This window comes from Lonchura striata, chromosome 5, assembly GCF_050655825.1.
Source record: "Lonchura striata isolate lonStrDom1 chromosome 5, ASM5065582v1, whole genome shotgun sequence".
NCBI classification, from domain to species: Eukaryota; Metazoa; Chordata; class Aves; order Passeriformes; family Estrildidae; genus Lonchura; species Lonchura striata.
Genome location: NC_140707.1, coordinates 12,294,436 through 12,303,835, shown reverse-complemented (window position 1 = coordinate 12,303,835; position 9,400 = coordinate 12,294,436). Strand labels below are relative to the sequence as shown.

Here is a 9,400-nt window from a genome sequence, read left to right as displayed (position 1 = left end):
GTAAGAGCCCAGACTGACTAATTTTGCTTTTCTGGTTATTGCTTTCTGACCCTGTATTTTTGCAATGGTAGTTATTTTTGGTTTGTAATATTTTGAAGGTAAGAATGAGAGTTTATTTTCTTCTTACTCCTGTCAGACTTTGTTCTTAATGGGTACAAGAAGAAGAAAATACAGCAGTGTTTTAATAGTTAATGTTATTCCATGGAAGTATTTCTGCAGTATTAAATAGAATTAGCTGTTTTGTCCTGTGATGTTTCATAAGATTATATGTTTCTATTAGCTTCATTTTGGTACAACTGCAGTCTTTGGGTAACACTGGCTCTAGTGTGAAAATAGTGATTTTTATCAGCTGAATTCCCACTCAGGGCAAGTTGTCATTTGTAGTCAAAAGCATGCTTGGGATAGCAATTTTCAAATGTGTTATGCAATCAGTAAGTTTTAATATTCATGATTATTAAAATGAAAACTTCATGGTGCTTTCTGCACTTTCTAAGAGGAATAATAACACAAACTCACAACATCAAAGCCAAAGGCTGCAGATTATTTGGGGAAACTCTAAATGAGTTAGTGCCATAGAGTAAAACCCATTTCAGGTTATTTATGTTGATGATTGAGTTGCAGGTTTAGTAAGATGGGAAATACATCCACAGGTACTGTTGATGTTATTGTTCCTCATGATGAAATTGATACATTGGCAATGACAGCAACTCAGGAAATGCATTTAGCAGGTAGAAGTTCACACAGGGATGTTTCTCTTGTCTGACAGCTCTTGACAGGTGCCAGCAAGTGCTGCTCCAAAATTCCAGCGTGTTTGAGATCTCTTGGAAGAGACAGTGGCAGGGCATGTGCAGTTCAGAGCTGGGGCTTTACCCTTACCATGCTGGTCTTCAGAGAAACACCTCAATCAGATGAACAGCTCAGTCAGGTGATTTGTTTTAGACAGGGCATGTGCAAGATGGAGCAGCTGTTTGATTTTGTAAGGAAATAAGCAAAATTAGGAATGCACAGAGGGTACCAGGCAGGGCCCAGGAAGGGCAAGCCATAGGGCTGGATGAAAATCATTAGTGGTTTATGTGTAAAAAAGGGTGTTTTCTTTGCCATGACAGGGGTTTGGAAAACAAAAGGTACAGGTATTCTGGCTGCTCTGTCAGGCTAATGTACATTACAGATGAGCTTTTAAAGCTGTATTTTAAGTGCCAGGTGTCCATTTTACAAGTGCAATTTGTCTCCAGAAAGGAAACATGTAGATGTATTCTTTAAACTAGAATTGTGGTTTTTTTTCTATGCTGCAGAATGAGGATACTGCTGTTTTCTTCTGTTAAATGAATTAATTCTGATTAAGGGATTTGAAAACCTAGGCTGGGAAGTGTTGATTTATTTCCTGTGCAAATTGAGAACAAAGTCTGCTTTCCTAAGCCAAACACAATTTCTAGTTTGTGCTACCAAAGTCCTGTCTTGCATCATCATCATCTTGCACGTTTGTGTAAGTGTGTTTTAGGAGGATAGCACAGCTACACTATTGATCACACCACACTGTGATTTATGCCAGCTGACCAAAGTCCTCCCTGCAGCCAGGGATTTCTACAGACAGCCCTGATACATCTTTTCTCATCTCTGAGCTAGCCCTTAGTACTGTATGGCTGGCAAAAGCAGAGGGGCTCCATACATATGAGTGTGCAGCTTGATAATGCGCACTCATATGAAATAAGGAATTTTCCCTTTTCTCAGGGCCTTGCTGTAGCATCAAAACCTGAAGCTTTTCTGCTGTCAAATGCACGTTAACCTCAACATTGGCCAAGAGAACCCTGAAGGGCAGTTTAGTTTTTAGGATGCTCGAAAATATATTTCTTCCATTTTAAAGTTTTATTTGCAGCCTTTTACCAAATCCACCCCTTTTTCTTTCAGAATGTAGCTGGGTTTCTGTTGATCCAGCCAAAGCCACAGCCTCTTTTTACCATGTTGAAGGCCTGTCTTTAGATCCCAATTCCAAATTAGATCCTGATTCTATCCTTGACTACAAACTCCAATTCCCTAGGACATACTGCAGGTATTTTAAGAAACCATCTCTGTGTGTTAGGCACAAATATTAAACATGGCAAGAAATTGAAAATCAATTTTAAGTCAAGCGGAAAAACAGAATTAGATGTTGCAAGTCGGTTCTGCTCCTGAATCTGAGAACCATGGTTAGATACTCAGGATTGACACAGAAGGCAGCAAAAAATGGACTGCAAACTGCCAGTTATGCAAATAAGTAATATATCTACATATTTGTATTCATTATTATTTTAATTTCTTGAGGTGACTCTTATCCCATCTTTGTTGTGTTTGCTGTTTCTCCAGCCTTGGTGTAGACCCCAAACCTCATCCTGGTTGATTTTGATAGTAAAGAAATCTTGAAGCATGAGAAGCTCTCATAAGATACTAACATTTTTTGTTTGTTTGTTTGTTTGTTTTTGGTTTTTTTTTCCTTCTGGGATGTAGAAATGCTTGGCCACTTATTAAAAATCTTTTAATCCTTAGTCACAGCGTCTTTCTTTGAAGATTATGAGATGCTTATCTCAAAACACAAGTAGTTCTAGTAACTGCAGTTTAAAAATGGGGCCAATGTGTGACACATAAACCAATTTGTAGTCTCTGAGAAGGAGCTGTAACTTTCCAGTAAAAGTAGTCATTTTTCTATTTCTTTCAAGAAAAAGCACTCATCTAGATTACTGAGATGCAGTGGGTCTCTCCTAACTTTTTCTCCTTCAGAAACAAGGCTTATATACACAAGAAGAAAAGAGCAAGAAATTCAGGAAATCCTCAGCTTGCTACTAATGTGCCCTCACATTCCTGAGAGTTATTTTTGGGTTTTCTCTTAGGAATAGCTAGAACTTGTTGAGCTGGGAAAGACTTCTTGGAACAGATCCTTGGTTTTGTCTTCTCTGCATGAGTGCTTCTTGTTGATGTTGGAATAGCTGCTCTTGGTTGGTTGGTGATTCACAAAATGAGGCGAGTCAGCCCTGTAAAATCTGCTTCTCCACTCCACAATGTTTGGAAAAAATTGTTGCAGCAAGCTGGTGAGCATGTAAGAAGACAATTGCCTCTGCTTGCACCAAGAGTTCTGTCTGCCTCTCTTCTGGGTATTGCTACCTGTAGATTTGTTGTAACTTGATAAATATCAAAATGTCAGTGAGGAGGATACAAATGCTTTCCCTTCTTCCCTGTATGGCCCCGAGTACTCTGTTTGCTGAGATCCCTCAGTAAATTGGTTCAGAGATCTCTCAGTACATACCTCAGTAAATAGGAAATCTCAGCTGTCAGAGGATTTGTTTCTATAAAGTACTTTGCTGTCAAAGGATTTGTTTCAATAAAGTATTTTGCATGTAGGGACACTACATGCAGACCAGCTAACAACCTGTATGTGCCTGTTGCACAAACACCCTACCAAAGTATCTGAGGCTCCTTGGAGTTTGTTTTGGGATCAGATCCCACACAGCACATTTTGATAAGAACTTGGAATGGTCTCCTCATTTCTCATATGCATGGTTTGTTCTTCAGTGGGAATAGGAACCAGCATCAACTGAACTCTTGTCTCTATTTGTTCCCCAAATTGCCTTTTGGGATTTTTCAGAAGGGTTTTAAACACCTCCTGTAGGGTGACAGGATTTTCAAAATGTCTGCAGAGACTGCTTAGGTATTTTAAAAGACTGTATTGAGAGGATGTGCAGAAGGAATGAATGGAATGATAGGCATCTGTGTTAGCTTGGCACTTCACTGCTTGTTACCTCTTAGAAACTAGAAGGAAATTCTGAGAAAGAACCTTCATCCCAAATGAAATGAGAAAGCATGGAAGGCTTAATGAAGCTGGCAAAAGAGAATCACATGTACTCTTTTGAAAAAGGGCTGAGTTTGCTTCCTGATTTGTTGTTTTTTACCTACCCAAACCAGACATCTGTCTGTCTGTGGAGAGGTATTTTCCCTGCCAATTGCAAAAAAAAGAAAGGAACAGCAAACTAATCGCCAAAGTACTTGAACTGTGGTTTTGGACTTCAGAGAAAGTTCAAGGCAAAAGGCATTTAATTTGTTTTGCATACATGAAAATCAAATCATTGCATTTCTCCCATCTTTTATTGTGAACAGCATTACTCCTGTTCCTTTTGTGTGCATGCCATGTTTGGTTTAATGGAGAAATGAGAAAAGAAAATAGATTCTTTTTTGGAGGCTGAGTACTAATGCAGAAACATTAAAGGCAGGCACATTGTTGTCAGCCAGTTTGCATATTTATTTACTTCTACAAATGGTTGGCTTGGAGTCAGCAGTTAATGGAATGAGAATGATGTTCCTGTACAGATCATTTCCTGAGAAACATTTTCAATTACAAACATATCTCTGCTTTTCTTCCCTCATTTGTTATGTCTTGGAGAATAAATGGGGAGTAGCATTTACAACTTAAGGTTTATGTTCTGAAGACAATTTTAACAATGATCCCCACATAAAAAGGCCCTTTTGTAGTTGCAGACATATGTTTATGATGTTTTGTGCTGTGAATATCAAATTTCTGGTGGACGCTGTGTCACACTCTGCAAACTTGTAAACATCTATAAATCCATTGGATCATTTTAATACCATGTGTAATGCAGATTTATTGTCTTTTGTGTGGATTTCTTTTGTTTCAGAGTTAAAGTTGAGCTGCCAGAATCCATGTTTAATGAATTATGTATTCCAGAAAATTAGGCAGTACTATTTTAGATTAATACTTTCTTTTCCCTTTGTGGATGTATTGGATGCACATGCACAGGTACTAGAAATTAACATTGTGGATAGATGGCCCAGAAAATAATTATGTAAGTTTGCTTGACTAAATAGTATAATTCTGTAGAAGCCTGAATTATGACTTTCTGAACATGTTTTTGTTTTCTTTTTTTCTCCCATTTTATAGCTGTCTTAAGTAATTTTGGTCAGTTTGCTCGTTTACCATTCTACATCCAGAATTACCCCCCTGGAATTATATCAGTTTATAGAACTGGAGTATGTGAGAGGGAACAGGAGTCATGCTGAGCCAGTGAGCTGGTATAAATCAGTACAAATCCACTGAGATCTGTGTGGATACAGTCATTTACACTCAAGTCTGCATTCAGGCTATCCAGGCAGTAGAAAAATTAAAGCTGCTGTTGTGCACGAATGGTTACAAAAGCAAACCATCGAGGTCATGGGCCTTTACCAGAAATTTACACCCAATAAAGGGAATGTGAAACCAAAACCTGATTCATCTAAATTTGGCTCAGCTATAATTGAGTGTTTGTCTTATAGAAGAACAGTGAAGGCATATCGTGCTGAAAATCAGCATTTTTCTAAACTGGCTGTAATTTCTGGCTACATGTCTAAATGTATGTAGCATAGCATATTTGAATGTGGGCATACATGCAAATATCTAGGGTTATTCTGACAATATGATGTCTGCAGCTAGCCTTCCAAATGGTGCTTGTTCCAGGAAAAAATAGCTTGAGACATGACATGTAAAGCTGCTGCCTACTGTAGCAGTTTAAAATATCAGAGAGATTTTTATTTTCTTATAGAAAGCTTCAACTCTTGGAGTCATATGAATGTCCGCAAATCTCAGCTTCCACAAAAAAAAACCAAAACCAAACCAAAAAAAAACCACAAAGAAACCCCCAAAACAATAACCAAACCAAAACAAAGCAAAAAAAAAAAAAAAAAAAAAAAACAAAACAAAAAAAAACCCAACTCAATGTATGTGAAACCTTAAAAATGCTGAGGAGCTTGAATGTAAAACTCTTATGCTAGAGAAAGAAAGAAAATTGAGGACCTGCAGAAATGTTATGTGTGTATATATGTCTGTAGGTGTATATGGATCTATCTAAACTTCTTGGATTTGAAAGATTGGGGTTAGAAGCAGTGTGGCATTGGGCTCCTCCAAAATGGTTTGGTTCTAGTTAATTGCACAGTTTCAGGATTCATCCATTCCTGTCATAGCACTTCACTAGTTTTAATTTTGTAAGTATGGAACAGTTACATGGGGAAGACATGGCTGCAGCACTCAGAGGAGAGGCTGTTTTACTCTGCATCTTGTTGTATTTGTTTCATGATTCTTCTGATGGATATAAAATACATCTAAACCACACTGGGTGATGTGGCATTGCTGAGCTCAGTTAAATAATGAGATGTGTTTCATTCAAATCAGAATAACTCCAAGCCCTGAATACTAAATAGGGCAGCAAAAAGCCTTCAAGCACACAAAATAAATGAGTAAAAAACCCAAATGAAACTGTCTAATAAATACAATGTGGAGCAACAGGCTGCATGTACTGAAGGGATTAAGGCAATGTGAACCGTATGGGCAGTGCTGCGCTCTCAGATGTGCAGCTCCAATGGCAGCTGGATGCACACATCCAGGGCAGGCTCTGCCTCAGAGCACACGCCTGGGTTTGATAGCATAGGTTTATGACCTCGTAATCCTAGAGCATCTAAAACAGTAAGAATTCCATCCAGCTTAAAATAGCTGCTGTAGTTGCTGTTGATACAGGGGCTCCCCGGCTCTGGGGCCAAATTTGGTGCTGGCATGGTGGGAGGAAGTCTGTTGACAGCTGATAGCAGTGGAGTTGCACTTGATTACATCATAAGAAATTTGGCACGTGGAGCTGAATCAGAAGTCTGAGCAGAAATGTCCATTCCCTCATGCAGAGTTAAAACTGGGACTTTCACATTGCCAACGCACAGAGATTTGTCTGGCCTGGATGTAGCTGTTGCTTTTCAGGGTCTTGCTTTAAAAGCGCATTCCCCCAGTTCCACTCAGCATGGTGACTGAAAAAAAAAATCCCTGAAGGACTGGATTTTGCTGCCATGCCCAAAGAGATGTAGTCCCTAATCTTCCCAATGCCAGCACGATGAGCATAAGCCCCGTGGTAGCTGATGAACTGGGCTGGATCTGGGTCACAGCAGAGGGTGAGAACACAAAGGGGTCTCAGCTCTAATTGCTGCCCTTGTCCAGTGGCCAAGCATGCCCTGTGCCCAGCACACAGCCCTGGATGCTGTCCTTCACAGGAACTGCCACAGCTCCCAGTGCAGAGATGAGCTGCTGCAGGTACATCCCATCCCCTCCTCCCTTCCTGCTGCCTTGCACTGTAAGGCTTGGAGTGCAGCTCTTAATGATGCTCCAAAGCCACTCCTCAAAGTATTTCAAGAAATTGGATTATGTTATGTTAATTTCTGCTGCTGCAAAAATTGCCCCAATACTGTGTTCTTTCTTTTTATTAAAATACTAAGTTGTTGAAGTGATTTCCATGAAAATTAATTAAAACAAATTAATGAAAAGCAGCTGAAAAATGGACTCCTCTACTGAAACTGTGGTATGCAAACTCTTAGCCTCAATCACATATTTGTGGTTGCTCTATAAACACCTAAGTGTATAGCAGTGATTTGTCATGGTATTTTTTTGATAGAAAGTCTTAGAAAGTGAGGCTATACTACATAAGACATTTTCTCTCAGTTTACATACAGCTTGATATAATGCATGTGCTTACCTGCTCCATTTAGTAATATTAGTAATCTGCAGTTAAATCTTTGCTCTTCAGTATTGGGGGGAAAAAAAATGTAAAAGATGCTGTCAGTCTCAGGGTTTCTCCATCATGTTTTTTGCTTGTGGGGGACAGGAGGGCAGGAGGAGCCTTTGTTATGGGACTGATACCAGCCCGGGGCATGGGTTGTCCACTGCAGTAAGCATGGCTGAGGTGGAGCTGTCCTCTCTAAAAACTGGGTCCATCTGGGATCTGTGGATCATCTGGAGGTGTGGTGGGTAGGTTCTGCAAATGGTTCTGGCAGGTGTGCAAATTGTCTGTGCTTACAGCTGTGTACAGAAGGCAGAGCTTAGCCCCTGCTGTGCAGTAAATATAACGCTTGCATTCTAGAACACGTTAATGTTTTAGTTCCCCTTGTATATTTATTATTGTCTTATTTGTATTTTATGTTCACTTTTCATGCAAAGATGTGACAGGGGTTTGTTTGCTTTCTCTTATTTTCTCTGAGAAAATGATGGAGGTCACTTTATTAAAGGTAGAATGTTGTGCACGTTAGAGGACAGGTATGGCAAAGTTCAGTAAAGGGCCTTGTAAAAATTCCTTACATAACCTTCAACCTTGAAAGGTCCACTCAGTCTCCCTAGAGAATTGTCAACAAGCTCTGCCAGCGAGCTGCTCCCTGGAGAGAGGAACCAAAAGCTTTCACTACTGTCCTTCACTTGGAAAATGAGCTGACTGCTTTCTCCAGTGTGTCTCACTCAAGCAGAGCATCCAGCCCTTTGGGCCAGGAGAGTTCAGTGGAGGCACTTGGCTTGATTAGATTTTATTTACTATGCTCCTCCTTGGGACTGATGTGACAAAATCCCACATTTTCTGCCTAGGAAGCTTGGTGTGAAGTCCTCCATGAGCTAAACATTTCAGAGCAGAAGGACCTCCACAGGGAAGTTTTCTACCCACTGACATTTGCCCATAACCATTTTGAACCAAAAAAAAACCCCAAAAATCAAAGAGGTTAATGAAACCAAGAAACCAAGAGTGATTTTCTCTAAGGAGTGCTAGCAGTTTCAACATTGCCATTATTTAATGTGCAAGCAGTTCCTGAGATTGTACATGCTAGACCAACTTCATCCTTGCTGTAACTCCTCAGAACTCAGTGGAGTTACATGAGGGATTAATTTGGTCCATTGCTTTCAGCCATCAGTTTTAGAGACTATGAGAATATGCAGCAATCAAGGGAACTATAATTGTCAGCATCAGTTTATAACTCTTTAGAGCTGCTCACTATTTGTATGTTACAGATACATAAGCAGGATGAGTGTGTGGAGTGAAGTTATGGGTTCAGTGTTGAAGGTAGTGAATTTTTCAGAGTTATTTTTGTACCCTTAGAAGTTATAAACATTCTAGCAGCCATTATTGCTGTGAGTCTTACATAGATGTTTGAATACAGCTACAGAGATGCTTGAAGCATGCACAGAAACATTTCATCTGGCAGACCACAAAACATTTCATGAAGCATAGAAAATATTTGGAAATTTCTAAGTCCTATTATTGCACCAACTGACTGATGATCACAATGTTCATGAGAATTTAGCTATACTTACTGCACCAGGGAAGTAAAACTAGCTTATGAGACAGCCATGAGGGCAGAGACAAAAGATCTTTAGAGTAGTTCTCTGTTTGCTTAAAAGCCAAATTGTCTCTATAATTTTCAGAATAAACTGAGGAAAGCATCAGCTAGTGCATTTGAATTGTTGGATGGTGAATCTTGCACATAAGTCAGAAATTTCAGTACAATGTCAGAAGCTGTGGATAATGCCTGAATCTTTAGGCCATATGTAGGATTGTTGGATTAAGTTATTTAAGTTTAAACTCTGACTGGCACA

At 39.4% G+C, this 9,400-nt stretch overlaps 1 protein-coding gene across 2 annotated transcripts in view; it reads left to right on the top strand.

The window, feature by feature from the left end:
- Positions 1 to 9,400, top strand: part of PARVA (parvin alpha) — a 63,093-nt gene that overhangs the window by 28,840 nt on the left and 24,853 nt on the right. The gene's annotated exons all lie outside the window — the stretch shown is intronic.